Raw genomic sequence first — 18793 nt, forward strand, 5'->3', positions numbered from 1 at the left:
TTTAGTTCTAAGAGAGAAGAGATTTACATTTATCTGGTTTGCCCCAAATGGTAATGTATAAGGGTGTGGAGCATGGGTGGGTCCCCAGAATATAGATACTTTCCCCCACAAACCTGGACTGGAAGAAGGGGGAAGTGGATGATACTGGCATTTAAGATACTTTGCATAACAGTGACAAGCTGATAGCTGTGCTGCCACATTGGGCCAAAGGTATACATGACTTTAAGGGCACATTGTGACTTGTGACATAGCCAGAGGAGCCTGTATAGCGTCTGTGTGAGAGGCAGCAGTCGGACACCCTTGAGTCACTGAGTCACTGAGAACATGTGCCCTGACCATAGATGGAAGCCAAAAGAAGGTAAAATATATGGCAGAACTGGAAAAAGTAGCACATCATAGGAGGGGCTGGATGTAAAATCACATAGGAGGTTCTGGGCCAAGTATTTAAACTAACTGTGGGCTGAAAGAGAAAAGGTCCCGGATTCCATCATGCAGCCTGGAATAGAAAGGAAAGAAGTCATGTGGTCTGGTGTGGAGAATTCTGCCATGAAGCCTGGTATAGTAGGAGGTATAAAGAGCCATGCGGAGGATGGGGTGTAAGGAGAGAGCTGAGGGAGCTGTGCAGGGCACCTGCTGAGCCAAGCACAGGTTTCTGAGAGGTGTTGGAGCTGAGCTGAACTGTGACCAGGAATGCTGAACTGGAGACTTCTACATCTCTGAAGGACATACAGAGAAGCCACTCTCTCGGGACATGTGCCTCCCTGGGCTCCACCATGATCCAGTGTAACACGGCACATTGTTTCTGAACCATTACATGGAGGCTGTTGAACAATGTACCCCAGATTCTGAAGAGAGAGCTGATGCAAGAAGATGATGACTCTGAAAACCCACAAGAGCTCCTTCCAGAGGGGATGGAGACCTGTTTGTGAAATCAGCTTAAGAACAGATAAGGATATGGGGAACTTCTGGGCATGGCTTTGGCTTATAGCCCAGTGGGGAGCAAGGGACGTGCTGGTCTCATGGGGAGGAATAGGACTCTGAGCAGGAGTGCTCTCACCCCCCCAAGGTTGGAATTCTGTAAATAAAAACCGATTTCCTTCAACCTGATTGTTGGGTCATGCATCAAGGCACCACATGTACAAACCCCAGATTGCTCAGTTACAGTAACATCTTACAGTACTATGGTATAATATAACAACCAAGGTATTGACATTGATTTGGTCAAGATAGAGAATGTTGACATTGATTTGGTCCATCATCACAAGGTTCTCTCGTCAGGTCCTTTTATAACCACACTCACTTCCCTCTTACCCCAGCCCTTCATTAATTCCAGAAAACTTCTAATTTGTTTTCTATTTCTATAAACCTGGCATTTACAGCATCTTAAATAAATAGGATAATAAATTATGTAACCTTTTGAGATTAACTTTTTATATGGAGATTCATCCACATTACACCATTAAGTGTCTTAGTAGCAGATCTCCTGTAGATGCTCTTTATCAAGTTGCAGAAGTTCCCCTTTCTTCCAGTTTTTCTGATAGTTGAATGGGTGTTGAATTTTCCCAAATGAATTTTCCCAAATGAATCACCTGATGCATACAATCAAGTGGTTTTTTTCATTATCCTTTTAGAATAGTGATTACATTGAACCAGGCTTGCATCTGGGAAGAAATCTCTCTTGGTTGTGGCACATAATTCTTTTTATATATTGCTGAATTCTATTTGCTCACATTTTGTTAAGGATTTTTGCATCTATATTCATGAGAGATACTGGTCTGCTATTTGCTTGTTTTGTACTGGTTCTGTCTACTTTTGTTACCAGGGTAATGCTATCATCATATAATGAATTGGGAAGTGGTATTTCCTCTTCAATTTTCTGGAAGAAATTGTGCATAATCATTGTTAATTTTTCTTTAAATGTTTGCCAGAATTCCCCAGTGATTTCTTTGAGGGAACGTCCAGATTAAAAATTCAATGCCCTTAATAGTTATAAAGTTACTCATATTATCTGTTTCATATTTTGTGAGTAGGCATTTTGTGTTATACAAGTAATTGTGTTTTCCGTTGCATCTAAATTGTCAAATTTATGTGTGCTGTGTTGTATATAGTATTCCCTTATTATTCTTTTTACATCTGAAGGGTTGTTGTGATTTCCTGTTTCATTTCTGATATTGATAATTTATGTCTTGCCTCTCCTTTCTTGTCAATCTTTTCAGGGATTTGTTAATTTTATTGATATTTTGAAACAACCAACTTTTTATTTTATTGACTTTTCTATATTGTTTTTGTTTCAGTTTTATTGGGTTCTGGTTTTATCTTTATTAATTTTTTTCTTCAGCTTGCTTTGGAATTATTTTGCTCTTCGTTTTCTAGGTTTTTGAGGTAAGAGCTTATATTATTGATTTGTGCCTTTTTCTTTTTTCTAATGTATGAATTTAATGCTGTAACATCCCTCTGAAGACTGCTATGTACCTCAAGTTGTAATATGTGGCATCTTTATTTTTGTTTATTTCAATGTATTATTTGATTTTCTCATCTTCACTAGGCCTCCACTGATGCTCCAAGAAATTAAATGATTTGCCAAAATCCACATAGGTAGCATGTGGCACTGATGGGAGTGGAACTCAGGTAGTCTGAAGCTTGACTCCTGAATGCCATACTTCCTGATTCCTTAGAGCTCTGTGGTCAGACTTAATTTCCCTGATATACAGAGTAACGCCTCATTGCTCATTACTGCTCCCCACATCGCCCCCCCCCCACAGTGGGTGGGGAAGGGTTATTTCATTTAGCTGGACATTGCTGAGAATCCTGAGTCCCCACTAGGTCTCTTCTGATACCACCCAGCTGGGAGAGTGGGGGATGCCCCCTTATTGCTGCTCTTCTCCTTGGCCCTTTAACTAGACACAGCAAGCTTTCATTTGAACTTTCTTTTTCAGATACATACTGGTATTCTCAAACTGTCAGCTGCTTCTGCTTCGAGTCTGGGATATAGGAGGCTGTAAGAAAACCTAAAGAATCCATACCAAGTTAGTTGTTCCTTGAGCCTCAATGCTCATAGTCCACCCCCCTTCTCTCTCTTTCAGAATTTTCTTGTATTTGTTTTCAATATAATATCCAGGATTTTTTGCTTATACATAGGGAAGAGTATGTCTCCTTCATATTCTTGAAAGCAGAGGTACATATTGTACCAATTTTCAAAAATTGAATGAACAAAATTTTCTTTACTTTTTAATTTATTTTTCCTTCTTATTGATTTTATTTGTTTTACACTATTTAATAAAGTTATATAGGTTTCAGGTTCACAATTCTACAACACATCATCTGTATACTGTATTGTGTATTCACGACCCCAAGTCTCCTTCCATCACCATTTACCTCTCTTATTCCCTCCTCTACTCCCCTGGCACACCCACTCCCCAGCAATCACCCCACTTTTGTCCATGTCCATGAGTTTCTCTTTTTCTTTTTTGCTTAATCCCTCTAATCCCCTCCCACCCAGTCAACCCTCAGAGCTGTCATCCTGCTCTCTATCTATGACTCTGTCTCTATTTTGCTCGTTAGTTCATTTTCTCCATCAGATTACACATCTAAGTGGAATTACATGGTACTTGTCTTTCTCTGACTGGTTTAATTCACTTAGCATAACGCTCTCCAGTTCCTTCCATGCTGTCACAAAGGGTAAGATTTCCTCCTTTTTTGTAGCTGAGTAGTATTCCATTGTGTAAATGTACCACAGCTGTTTTATTCACTCATCTACTGATGGACACCTGGGCTGCTTCCAAATCTTGGCTGTTGTAAATAAGCCTTCAATAAACATAGAAGTTCACATATTCTTTTGAATTAGTGTCATGAGTTTCTTCAGATAAATTCTCAGAAGTAGAATCGCTGGGTCATATGGCAGTTCCATTTTTAATTTTGTGAGATAACTTCATAAAATTTTCTTCAGAACAAACATTTTTGAAAGTAGAGTGCATTCTCCAACATTAAAGTAGAAACAATATTCTCTTCACTGGAGAGCTGCGCTCAGATCCCTAAATTTACACTGAAGGCTCCTCCCTGCTGGTCTTCAATTACAGGCAGCATGCATTACACACGTCACCTTGGCTTATTCTTTTCCTCCAGGCTATGAAAGAACAAAGAATTTCACTTGCAAACACGCTTAGAATGGAGAAAATTATAGGGGACTTCTTGAAACACTGACTTGGAGCTGACGGTAGGAGGGCATTCTGGCCATAAAATACCAGAACCATTTGGCCAAACCAATAAAGTACAAATAAATGCATCATGCAATAAACATAAATGCCTCTTGGATTCACCTCTGAGTTTGAGACTGAGAGTGGGTTAGTGGCATTCATTTGATGGCAGAGTTGTAGCTGCCCTAATTTCAAAGCAGTTGATGGTTTCCACTGTTAAGAGCCATTATCACAAAATGATGTAACACTTATCACAGCAGCTGCTGCCAAGATGCTCTTCTCTCACATCCCTTGCTCTGTGAATGCCAGGTGATGAATGTCGGATTGTTTGCAATGGGAAGTGTGATACATTATGACAAAAAAAACATATCTTCTTGATTTTCACTGATAAAAAGCACCCCACCCAAATTTAAAATGAATGAAGGGATGATGGAGAATTCCAGATTCAATAAAAGGGACTGTTCAATCTTCATGTAGCCATTAACCCCCTCTTCCATTCTGACAGCAGACACAGCAAATCAGTCACATCCCACTCCTATTAGCTTGGCTACGCCATCAGTAGGATGGCCAGATTTGACAAATAAAAATGCAAAAGATTCAGTTAACTTTGAAATTTAAATGAATCACAAATAATTTTTAGTATAACTATAGCCCAAATTTAGCATGAGACAAATTTACACACCAAAAAAAGTGTCTGTTGTTTATCTGAAATCCAAACTAACCTAGGCATCTTATGTCCTATCTGGGAACCCTATATCCAGGATTCTCCTAAACACTGTAACTCCTGTCAATCAGTTGGAATCTGCCTGTCAAATAAACCACATAAGGTGTAGGAAAAAAGAGGACAAGTAAGAATATTAGAGGAGGGAGTGACATAATGAATTTATGCCAAAACAAAAGGAAGTGCTGGCCATGTCTTTTGCATAAGAGTAAAGTATAGTGGTTTCTCTACCTCCTACCTGATACCTCAAAGGTACTGAATATATTCCAATTACATGTGTGAAGGAGGAGAAAACTCCTTCCTTACCCTCTTGGTTCTTATGTCTGGTCAAATAATTAAAATGACAGAAAGCAGATTATAGATGAAGATCAAGTTTTAATATGAATGTGTACAGGAAATCCACATAAGTATGAAATTCCAAAGATAGTAAGGCAACATGAGGTATATATTTCAATTTCATTCTAGCCTAGGAAGAAGGAGAAAGGAATCTGGGATTTCAAAGGGAAATGAATCCATTCTCAGTCAGATGAAGAGAGTTAATGTTTTGTACATAAATCTTTGCTGGGACATCTAGAAAAAATGGTCACAGACAGTTTTGATCAAACTGGCCTTCCTAGGTTCTTACCCGTCCACCAGCAGCTACCTCAGAGTACACTATAATTGTCCTTGGTGAGAATTCTTCCAGGCAGGCCTTCTAGCTTAAATTCTTTTAGGCAGTTTGAGGAAGTCAAAGATTCTTCCTAAATCTTTTGTTCCTTCAAAATAAAATAACCCTTGCCCCGCCAGTGTGGCTCAGTTGGCTGAGTGTTATCTCACAAGGCAGAAGGTCACTGGTTTGATTCCTGATTGCCTGGGTTGCAAGTTCGGTCCCCAGTCAGGGTGCAAACAAGAGGCAACAGACTGATGTTTCTCTCTCACATCCATGTCTCTCTCTCTCTTTCTCCTCTTCCTCTCTCTAAAATCAAAAATTAAGAAAATAAAATAAAAGAATCCTCCTGTAAGATAGACATTTTAAGGCAGAAAATTTTGCTGCCCTACACATACGAATTGCTTGAATATTACTACTAAAGACAAAGCCCTTGTGTGAGAGCAAGTGTTGTTGTTTTTTAACAGTGATTCTCAAAGCACAATCCCTGGACCAGTGGCACCAGCATCACCTGTTAACTTCTTAGGGATGCAAAGATCAGTTCCCAGAATCTTGGAGTGAGAGCCCAAGAAACCCGGGTTTAAAAGCCCTCCAGGCAATTCTGAGGCAAGCTCAAGTTTGAGAACTGCTATGCTGTCAGCACCTAGAAGAACAATAGTTACTCTGCTAGAGAAATCCCACATTGTGAAGGCTCATTTCATTGTTATGCCTACCCAGTTTCTGTAATTTTAAATGAGAAAAATCAGTAAGTTTACAGCTGTCTCTTAATTTCAGCTAGATACCAACTCAGCACACATCTAACATCTTCCTATGGAGAAGCTCTAAACCCTGAACAAACACCATGCCCTCCCCATTCTTCTGTCCCCGCTAGGGAAGTAGGGGGCTGCTGCTCTCCATAGTGCCTGACCAGAGGGAAAGCCTGGTTGTGGTGACCTCCCCAAGCTTAGGTGATGCACTAAGTGTCCTGTTTCTACAGTCAGTGTTCTCTTGGGCTGAGTCAACAACAGCTTTAGGTGTTCTCTTATCTAAATCAGCACATCTAGTGAGACATACTGTCACTGTCTTCAAAAGAAAAACACATATAAAAACAAACCATGACAATGCCTTGGCTGATGTGGCTCAGTGGATTCAGGGCTGGCTTGTGAACCAAAGGGTCACCAGTTCAATTCCCAGCCAGGGCACATGCCTGGGTCACCGGCCAGGTCCCCAGTGGGGGGCCATGGAAGAGGCAACCATGCACTGATGTTTCTCTTCCTCTCTTTCTCCCTCGATCCCCTCTGTCTAAAAATAAATAAATAAAATCTTTTAAAAATACAATAACAAAATGAAGACACAAAGGGATTTCACTTTTATTGACAATACATAAGTTAAGAACCTTACATATATGTATGTTATTTTATTGATAACTCACATGACCATCAGGAAAGGTAAGATTTCCTATCTCTAATTCATAAAAAAGAATGCAGATTCTTATTAATTTGCTATATAATACTTGGGGCCATGTAGTTAGAAAGTAGCACAAGGCAAGGCAAAGGCAGTTCTGTGAGGTTCCAAATACTATTGCCCTGTCCACTATGACATTTTCCTCCACAGAGAAGGTCCTCATGGATGGAGCAATCAAATGGACAGAACTAATTGAAGCTTCAGTAACTTGCATGAACTATTTCCCTGCATCATCTGGTTACTATTCAAAGGATGTTTCGATGTGTTCCCCAAATCCCATTCTTTCTTTGAGGTACAATCTAATTTTCACTTTCTATGAAGCCTACCAACTCACAGTGGTGTCTCCTTAATGCAGACAGAATACAGTGTGTTTCCTTTCTTTGTAATTTAATTACACGTTAGTCCCCAAAAATTAATTAATCTTTTCAAGTTTGTTTTTACTCTATAACAAAATGCATGAGGTCAACAGCTATTTTCCATTTCTCTGGAAGTTGCTTTAGTACAGGGCACCATGTCATAGGAATTGGTGCTCAAGAATATCAATTGCATGAGTTTCAGCAGCTTATGACACAGTGTCTGCTGCAGAAGTTATGCCAAAAAAAGTTTATTGATGAATCAAAGGACTCCTAGGGATGCCAAGATAACAATGCTTGGTCCCAGCCCATAGGAGTCACAGTTCAGTAGAGAGACACCTCAGTGCAGTGGTGCTCTGATATAGTGGCCATTAGGTCATGAGAGGAAGGAAAGAAGCTACTAAATCTTCATGTAAGAGTTAGAAAAGTCTTGTACAAACTAGCCCTTGAGATACAACTATAGATATGAGAGTAAAGTTGTCACAACACATGAGGAATAAAATTCTGGGCAGAAGGAATCCTATCTGCAAAGAAGAGCTGGGTGTGAGAACTACATGTAGTTGACTGCTGCTAAAGCATGAGAAGGGAAGGCCTAGTAGGTTGAATTGTGTCCCCAAAAAAGATATATCCAATTCCTAACATTCCAGAATCTATGAATGCGACTATGCTTGGAAATATGGTCTTGGCAGATATATTAATAATTAGGATTCTTGAGCTGAGATCATCCTGGATTCAGGATAGGCTCTAAATCTAGTGACTGGCCATCTTGTAAAAGAAAGAAATGGGAAATTTAACAGAGAGAGAAAGAAAAAGGAGGCCATGTAAAGATGGGTGCAGAGTTTGGAGCTATGCAGCCTCCATCCAAGGAACACCGAGGATCGCTGGCCACCATCAGAAGCTAGGAGAGAGATGTGATTCTTCTGTAGAGTCTAGAGAGGAATCAACTCAGTCGACACCTTAATTTTGGACTGCTGGCCTCCAGAACAGTGAGAGGATTAATTTCTGTTGTGTCCAGCTGAGAAGTTGGTGGTAATTTGTTACAGCAGCCCTAGGAAACTAATAGAGAAGGGAAGTGAGAAGCACAGTGATAGGACATGAGGCTAGACAGATAATGAGGTCAGATCATAAATATCTGTGGATGCTTGGTGCTGAGCAGCTTGGACATCTTCTAATACTATAGTGTAAGCCTTGACCGTTGGGTTTTCTCTTTTTGTAATGCAATGCCTGGCTTCCGCTGTAATTGCCCAAGCGGCCCTTCAAAGATGACTATCTAGAATAAACACAAGATAAAGAGCCAGACCCCTTCTCTTTCCAACTGCCACCCCACACAGACACCTTTGTTTTGGAGATATTGGTGAATTTGGATACCTGACCTTTGGGGCAGCTTTTTTTTTCCTCTTCCATGTTTTAAATTCTTATTGTTATGTTTTAATTCACTAGTACCAACTGGGCTCTTGAAACCTGAGACCCTGACATCTTATTTCAGAGGAAATTGCTTGACTACCAAACCATGCATTTACCCCAAATCTCATTAAGCCCTCATGTTCAGAGGTGAGAAGTTATAGTCGAGAAACCTATCAAATGCCAAGGAAAATCTCACCAACTACCTGGTCATCTGGTCCTTGGTAAATAAATATAAATAGTGACACAAGGATCACCAACATTTCAGAAAAAGCAAAAGAGAAAGGTCCTGAAGAGAAGCAAAATAGAAACTAGCCTTAATAATATAGGAAAGAAGCAGAAAAAAGTAAGTTCTAAAACTTTGACCTGAATAATTTTCTTCTCTATGAAATAATAATGCTCTTCACTTCCCGTATGTATGCCTTGATTTTGGCAAGGACATTTAAATGTATATAGTACCAGTAAAGAGTAAGATTAATTAACACTAACAACATAATAGAATCTCAAAAAAAAACCCATCAGGAAAGACTATTGGATTTGCTCATTAAAACAAATCCTTAATTTCAGTAGCTACAATAGAAATCTTTTTGATATTAGCAGGTTGATTACATTCTTTAAAAGAAAATATATTGTTGTGCCTTATTTTAAAATACACTAACAATATAAAGTCATCTTTATAGATATCAAAATAGCTCAACACAGTGAATAGTTTCTAGGTAATTTAAATGACAAAAACACCAATAAATCAAATAGTTTTGTTTTTATCATGTCTGTTTTCATGTAATTGGATACATAAATCCTATTTTGATGACATTATAGCTCTTAAAAATAAATGCTGTTGGGTGGGAAAATACTATTTAGCATAAAAACATATAAATTATATTTTCATATTAACATATTGATATTTTTATATAAATGCTAGTTATATGATAACAAAATAGAGAATAAGTGAGTATTATTGGGAGGACTCTTTAAAATTCCCTAACTAAGTTTAGGCTTACTTAAAAAATAAGAAACGAAGACAGCTTACCTGCTTTCCCCTGGCTGCCTGCATCACCAGGCAGGCTCCTCAAGGGCACAGGTTGTGGGCTCCTTCCATTCGCTGCCGCATTGCAAGCACCCAGAGCAGTGCCATCACAGAGTAAGTCGCTCAATAAATACTTAGTGAATGAGTGAGTCGTTATTGAAAGAGATTTGTTGGAGTAATCCACTTGAAGAAAATCACTATCTCCAGTTCTTCAATAAACCATGAAAAATGGACATCAACCTTAAATCTAACCTGTTCGGCAAAAATGGAACTTTATCATGAAGTTGTAATCACAAAACCTCATTTTCCCAACCAGCACACTTTTTACTTCCCTTTGAGTGGAGAGTTGGAGGCCTCATAAAATTAGGAAGAAGCAGCGAACCATTTAAGGAGCTCTCTTCACTAGCTCTCTGAAGTTCATCACCCTCAAGCAACGTGCCCTGAGTCCAGGAACATGTGACTCCTGGTGAAAGGAAACAGTCACACTGGATAGGCCACGCCCCATTCAGTGGTTCTGTTAAGGTGCCAGCGGGCTTCTTCGACTTCCTTATTGCTTTCAGTTAACACTGCTTCATGTCTATTTCTCTTTCTTAGTAAAAAGTAGAGTCTTAAAAAATCACAGAAGTTTGTTGATAGGTGACTTTTCTTTCAGGATAATGGAATACACTTGCCCAGACGTCTCCTAGGCTTGAAGTAGAAACAGGCAGGCTTTAGAGAAAGTTTGCTAAGTAAAATATGTTTGTTTCTTCTGACATTATTTTAACAGGTTAATTGTTGGTAAGTTCCTCAGTTTCAGAGTTCAGTTCTGCAGTAAGTGGAGTTCCTGGCTGTTTATATTCCAGAGAGAGGATTGAGATACTAATTTTTCACAACAGCATATTGTGCAGGTCTGTCTGGAAAAAGTCCTGCTATTGTTAATAATATGAGAACTGTTTGTGCAACATCCATGTAACTTCATGGCAAAGGAGAGTGGACTGGAATGCACATGCATGAACAATGATGACTTCACTATACTAGTCAGTGGGGGCAGTAGATGCCACTGTGTGAGCATGTGCACTGTGTGGCTGTCAGTTTCATAATGACTAAACAAGTAGAACAATGAATCTTCATCACATTTTCAAATTTTGCATTAAGCTTGAATATTCCCCCATGGAAACTATTAGGATCACTCAGAAGGCCACAGCTCTGGGCAACTGCTGATTGGCAGCTTCATCACAGCAATGTGCCTGTTCATGCATCACATCTCCTGCAGAATTTTTTGATTAAACAGCAAATCACTCAGGTGACTCAGCTCCCCTATAGCCCAGATTTGGCATCCTGTGACTTTTGGATTTTCCCAAAACTAAAATCACCTTTGAAAGGGAAGAGATTTCAGACCATCAGTGAGATTCAGGAAAATAGGATGGGGCAGCTGATGGTGACTGAGAGAACTGTGTGAGGTCCACACGTGCCTACTCTGAAGGGGACTGAAACATCATTTTCCTATGTACAGTGTTACTTGTATCTTGTATCATCTTCAATAAATGTCTCTATTTTTCATAGTACATGGCTGGATACCTCTGGACAGCCTTGTATACATTTTTTCAAACAAGAAAGTAATACTTGTTCTTTGTAAAATACAGAAAATCAGAAGTAAGAATATAAAAATGGCATGAAGTATACCTTCCATTATATATTAGCCACTTTAAATATATGATGTCTGAGCTTCTTTCTTTGAAAAATAGCATTAATAAGTATTAAAAAGTGTTATTTTTCTAGCTGATGAGCTGCAACAGACAGTTTCCCCCTCCCCCACAGTAGAATTTCATGAGTTCCGGTGCAGTGTTGACTGGCTCTGTTTACTGAATGTCTCTCAGAGTGGAATTTCTGTGAATTCTGTTATTTGTACAGATACAGAAAATGAATTTTCTCTAAATTATCAAACAAAAAAAGCAACAAAATTTATCATGCTAATATAGCTTTCTCCTATTCCTTCTCTTTACAAATGGTTTATGATGGCTTAGAAAATTCTGAAGAACTGGGAGCAAAACCCCATTTCTTTTGCCCTAATTCTATATATGTATAAATTTTCCCCTTCCAGCACATTAAACTTCAGGGCGTATAGTATCAAAGGATGAGGTATAGGTTTGGGCATATCAACCTGCTTTACTTTTCAAATGGCTTTGAGAAATCTTATTTCATTTATTTAAAGAGCAAAATTCATATACTGAGAGGGAAAAGAATTAGAGATGAAGATGGGGAAGGGAGAGCAGAAGAGAAGAATAAACTGAAGGCAGATCTCCATTACATCATGGCCCAATTCTATTGTATTGCTTTGACAATATTGCCATCTAGTGGATATAAGGATTAACATCAAGGGCCTCAGTGTCAGAATTCAGGGCAATTGCAAAAAGCAAAAAATCCAATTATAACGACACAGAAAATCAAGATAGTAATTGAAATTCACTGTTCCACTTTAAGATATCTGTTAATATGCCAATAAAATTCCACACATAAATGGGCTTTTTTAATTTGAAAGTCTTGAACATTGCCGAATAGAAAAATGTTATCAATTTAGCTTTCATGAAGGTTAAACAAGGGTACAGATCCTGAGGCTGGTTAGCAAAAGTGCAGCCTGTGCTTATCATAAGGACAGATCTCTTTCAACATTTTTACCCATATCCTCCTCACAGTATTTGCCAACCACAAATTATTCGTCACTGTATTTGTTTTTCATCTAATTCCCAATCTATTTGTCTACAACACACATTTTGATTATGCACTCATCAAAGAAATCATATAAACCATTAAGTGAACAGTGCCTACATAGCTCACATTACAATACTCCACCAAGCCTACCATATGGACTAATAATACGCTTGACTCCTTGACTTTACACAGCAGTTTTTTCTATTGCTGAATTCTTCTTGATACATGTTAATAGGATTCCTATTTTATGGCTAAGTAAATCTTCAAATATTTCAGAAACTTGCTAGGCCACCAAAGCATTCTATATGCTTTGGGGAAGCTATCTCGCTTCCCCACAACACGCTCTCCCTGAAATTTCAGGCCAAGGAACAAAGAACAAACGGCTCCCTGGATAGAGCGCCAGCCACTCCACACCGAGGTGGAGCCCAGACTCAGTGGGAGTCACAAAGGCAACAACAGTCCTCACTGCCCTTTACAAAGTGCCTTCTGTTTGGCCGGCAGGACTGTGGGATGTCACCACTGTTCTTAGTTAAGAGAGGAGGTATCTGAAGCCCAGATGGGTGAAGTGCTGAGGCCATGACACCCTTGACCGCGGCATAAACACACCGGGCCCTCCTTCTGTCAGTGAACATTGCAACCAGTGTAACACATTGTAAATATAATCGGTTTTTCAAGCAAGAGTTGCTTGATTTTGTTAGTATTGTATTTTGTGTTTGTTTAGTTTTAATGAGGCAATTTTTAGATGGAAAACCTATTGTATTTGATTGGTTGTTTACGTTCCTATTTCTTAAATAAGGTCAACTGGAAAGAGCACTAGAATTGAATGAAGGCTCAGACATTATCCAAATTCTATTTATCCCCAGGGAAGTGTTTGTCCTTCACAATTCACTTAATTTAACTGGGCTATTATTTCCTCTCTGTCATCCAGAAAAATAATCATTTCAAACCCTCTGTACAACCATTGTAAGAGTAAATAAAATAACATATGTGAAAGCATTTTGAAAATGGCAAAGCCCTGCACCAACTTAAAATATTATTATAATAATGGCATATTCATAAAAGCAATCAGGCTGCTTCTCATTTCTGAAGTGAGGTCAAAATATGATCTGAGCAAAATAAGCTCTTGATGAGCCTTTCAAATTGTTGTTATAGAACCCGAGAGAAAAGCCCAAATTTCGTTATGAAATTAAGGAGAGGAAATGCTAGAATTCAAAATGTTTGGCATGGAGAAATATTTACATATGTGTGTTTATATTATTTATATTTACATCTGTGGCCAGAACATACAGTACCAATGATCAGATTGAGAGAAAATAGCGTTGCCTATTCCTTTCAAGGAAGCTACTTTGTTTTACAGAAGAGTTCAACTCTGGAACTGCTTCAAAGCCAACATTTTATAGAAAACACCAACAACAATAACTGACTTGTTAAAGTCACTACTATATCTCTTAAGCTCAGTTCCTTATATTTCTTGCACAGTACACTATCCCTAGCATTACAGGTATAATGTACTATAAAAGAGGTGTGGGGCAAGCCACCAGCTATCAATAAATTCACATTGTCATTGAGGACAAAGGGCTTTACACTTTATACTTTGGTGAACATTTTTAAATTACTAAATATTCATCTAAAGGGTTAAACTGATCATTTATTCTACACCAGGGAGGATGCTGCTGACAGGAACAGGACAACACACCCAATTTCAGTAACGCTAGGATTGTTTAAAAAAATGTTTGCAAAGTTTTGACAAAGCATGGAAACAGAAGGAATCATGCTGCTAGGAAGAACAGAGAAACTTCTAGCTCTTTAGCCTGAATAAGTAGGTGGAGGGAACAGTAACCAGAACCTGGAGAGAAGAAAGGAAGGAGGGAGGGAGAGACAGAGAAAGAGAAAAAGAGAGATAGAGAGAGAAGCTTAGAAAGTAGTACCACCTCAACCACTATGGAAAGCGGTATGGAACTTCCTCAGAAAACTAAAAATGGATCTGCCTTTTGACCCTGCAATTCCACTGCTGGGACTCTATCCTAAGAACACTGAAACACCAATACAAAAGAACCTTTGCACCCCAATGTTCATAGCAGCACAATTTACAATAGCTATGTGCTGGAAGCAGCCTAGGTGCCCATCGGTAAATGAATGGATCAAAAAACTATGGTACATTTACACAATAGAATTCTATGCAGCAGAAAGAAAGAAGGAGCTCCCACCCTTCACAACAGCATGGATGGAGCTGGAAAGCATTATGCTAAGCGAAACAAGCCAGGCAGTGAAAGACAAATACCACATGATATCATCTTTAACAGGAACCTAAACAACAAAACAAAGAAACAAGCAAAATATAACCAAAGACACTGAAATAGGGGGCAGACTGACAGTGACCAGAGGGGAGAGAAGAGGGAATTTCAAGGGGGAATGGGTAGGGTTTACAGGAACAAATTTGGAGGACACATGGACAAAAACTAGTGGTGGGGGGGTAAAAGGGGGGGGAAGAGGGGAGGGTTGGGTGGGTGGGCTGGAATGGAGTAAGTGGAAGAAAACTATACTTGAACAATGATTAAAATAAAAATTAAAAAAAAAAAAGAAAAGAAAGTAGTACCACCTACTTGTAGAACACTGTCCAGGGACCTAGCCAGACAAATGCGACCTCATAGAGGAAAGAAGCTGGGACTATAAATTCCATCTCAACCTCCTTTTCTTCTGATCTCTGCCATTACTCATAACAGCCTGGACATACCAGGATCTGGGGAGTTTGACTGGGCAAGGGAGTCTGCTAAGGCCATTCCTGCAGCTCAGCCTCCAGGGCAGTGTGGGAGTGGTTCCTGAAGGACAAATGAAATGACCCATCTCACCTTCCAACAGCACTTGCTGGTTCCACCCAGCAGTGTGCTGGAGCTGACTCTTGGCCGTTTGGGATTGTGCACATCACTTACCAACTCCACCTACAGTGACTTCACACTGCTGGCTTGAAACTGGCTGTGGTAGGAGTATTTAGAACATGGAAATCAGCAGATATTACAAATCAAAAAGGTTTAATTTTTTCCTGGGATGCTATTGGTTAAAAATTTGAAGCACACTACTGGGTGTACCCATCGTGGCACTTAAGACACATGCTTGTTGCAAATGTCCCAACATATCTTGACTTAAAAAAATTTACTAGAGACATTTTATAGGAAAGTAAATTAATGACTTGCAAATGCATATTTTTTCCAACTTTTATAGATTGAAACAGTGGGAGAGTAAGCCTGATCATTTATAGCCAATGATTGTAACTAAAACAAATATTGAACAACAGAATTCTAAACATGCACACAGTGGAAATCTGTGCAGCCGTAAAGAGGTGTAAAGAAAACCTCTGTGCATCGGCATTCAGAGATGTTATTGATGCCTTGTTACCTGAGAGTGTCAAGTGGCAGAATTTCATCTGTTGTACCACACATGATTAATCTATAGGATTGTAAGTACAAAATGTATCATATTTATAAAAGAAACATTGGAAAAAATAAACCAAACTCTAAAAAAAAAGGACATCTAAGGGGCAGAAGATGGTGATCCAGGGAGACTTTTCTGGATAAAACTTGTCCATATACTGGTATGATCACATGATTTTTCTTCTTTAGTCTATTGATATGTTGCATTGTTTTAACTGATGTTTGAAAGTTTCCTCAGCCTTGCAAAACCAGAATAGATCTCCCTTGGTCATAGTAGATAATTTTTTAATACAATGATGGATTTAATTTGCTAATATTTTGTTGAGGATTTTTGCATCTATGTTCATGAGAGATATTGGCCTGTAATTTTTGATTCTAGTAATATCTTTTCTTGTTTTTATATTTGTGTAATGCTGGCATCATAGAATGAGTTAGTATTTCCTCTGCTTCTACTTTCTGAAAGATATTGAAGACAATTGGTAGACTCTTCTTTAAATGTTTGATAGAATTCACCAGTGAACCCATCTGGGCCTGGTGATTATGTTCTGAAAGACTGTTGATTGTTGATTCAATTTCTTTAATAGATAAGTGCCTATTGAGATTATCTAGTTCTCCTTGAGTAAGTTTTGGAAGCTTTTTATCTTTTAAGAAATTAGCCCATTTCATCTAAATTTTCAGGATTGTGGCGATAGGATTCTTTGTATTATTTCTTAATTATCTTTTTCATGTGCATGGGATCAGTCGTGATGGCTTCTTTTTAATTCATGATATTAATGATTTATGATTTTCATCTTTTTCTTAGCCCAGCTAGAAGTTTGCAAATTTTATTGATGTTTTCAAAAATCAGCCTTTTGTTTCACTGATTTTTCTCTATTAATTTCTTGTTTTCAATTTCTGCTCCAATTTTTTATTATTTATTTTCTTCCATATTCTTTGGGTTTACTTTGCTCTTCTTTTTACAGTTCCTAGGGTTGAAGCTTAGATTATTGATTTTAGATCTTTCTTCTTTTCTAATATATGCATTTGATGTTATAAATATTCCTCTACTGTTTTCTGCTGCATTTCACAACTTTTGATAAGTTGTGTTTCCCTTATATTTAGTTCAAAATACTTCCAAATTTTTCTCAAAATTTCTTTGACCCATGTGTTATTTATAAGTATGTCATTTAATCTATAATATTTTGTGATTTTCTAGCTATCTTACTGTGATTACTAGTTTGACTCTATTATATTTAAGAATACTTTGCATGATTTCTATTCTTTTAAATTAGTTATAATGTGCACCATGTCTTTTTGCACTTCTCTGGACTTCTGTTTATTTTTAAAATTTTAATGGTCGAGAATTATATATGCTCCACAAAATTATGTCTCTAAAGATTTTGAAATTTCAGCCCTGGCTGGTCTGAGCACGGGTCTGTAAACCAAAGAGTTGCTGGTTCAATTCCCAGTCAGGGCACATGCCTGGGTTGTGGGCCAGGTCCTCAGTGGGGGGCCGTGGAAGAGGCAATCATGCATTGATGTGTCTCTCCCTCTCTTTCTCCTTCCCTTCCCCTCTCTCTAAAAATAAATAAATAAAATCTTTTAAAAAATAGGATTTTGAAATTTCATAAGATTTTGCTGAATGAGCAGGAGACCAGTGGGGTGGGAAGTCACTTTGGAGAAAAGTCTTCAGTCCTTCTAACCAAGTTCCTTGACTATGAATTTAAATCATTGAGATAGTCAAGAACGGTGACTGTGTGCTTCTCCAGTATTGTCTACAGATTTTCTTTACAACATTAATTGCTAAGTTCTAAACTAATTGCTGGAAACAGGGTGTATAAGCAGAGGTACACATTGAAAAAAGTTAGGAATTGTGTCATCTATCTGATAGGCAGAGTATGTAATTTAGAATTTGATTATATGGTATAGGAAACAGTTTTCTTATCATAGCCCATCAGAAGGAAGAAGAGCCCTGGAAAAAGACAGTGTAAAGAATGTGCCTTTCTGCCCTTTTTATAACTTTTTTTTAAAAAAATTGACTTTAGAGACAGAGGAAAGGGGAGAGAGAGACAGAAAGAGAGAGAAACATTGACTGGTTGCCTCTAATCTGTGTCCTGACCAGGGATAGAAACCTCAATTTAGGTATGTGCCTCAACTGGGAATGAAACCCACCACTTTTTGCAATATGGAATTACATTCCAATCAACAGGGCCAGGGCTTCCTGCCCATTTTTTATTACATAAATTGTCATGCAGGTGGGAGGTGGATTCAGCTGGGGAGAAAATCTGTTTTGCTGTTAGATTTGATGCTTTTAAATCTCAGTAAGAGCTTCTCTGTCTGCATCAGAAGGGCTGTGATAAGCTGAGTCTCAGGACGAGGGTTTGTCATTAAGTCTCCTGAGATGCTTTCCAGCCAGATGAATTCTTCTACCTCCAGCTGTTAGGTTTTCCTTCTTTCTTGGTTTTTAAGTTATCCAGATCCCTGGTGCCCAGATAGCAGAAACAATACAGATGCTATTTGTCATTTTTCTTGGAAATTAATTAGTGTTTTAGCTTAAGGTAAATTTACTTTAAAAGGTAAAACGATTACCTAAGGGGATTTCTAGAAAAAGTGTTGTAAATTAAATTATAGTGAATCCTTATAAGCTTTTGTGACGAAAATTGTATCTACTTTGTAACTGGCTCTTTTGATTTGTTTCAGGAAACACTAGGAGGAACTGACTTTCACATGCTGACTAATTAAGGACTTTTACTTCCTCCTGCTTCCTAAATTTTGTGCATATGAATGATCATGGACTCTCCACAAAAAATCCTAAAGAGATAAAAATAAGAATTTGACTGGCGGAAAAAGATTGTCTCAATGATTGATACAGTGGCTAAAAAAAGCTTGTCCAGCCCATAGGAACTTTCTTATT

This window comes from Phyllostomus discolor, chromosome 6 (assembly GCF_004126475.2).
Source record: "Phyllostomus discolor isolate MPI-MPIP mPhyDis1 chromosome 6, mPhyDis1.pri.v3, whole genome shotgun sequence".
NCBI lineage: Eukaryota > Metazoa > Chordata > Mammalia > Chiroptera > Phyllostomidae > Phyllostomus > Phyllostomus discolor.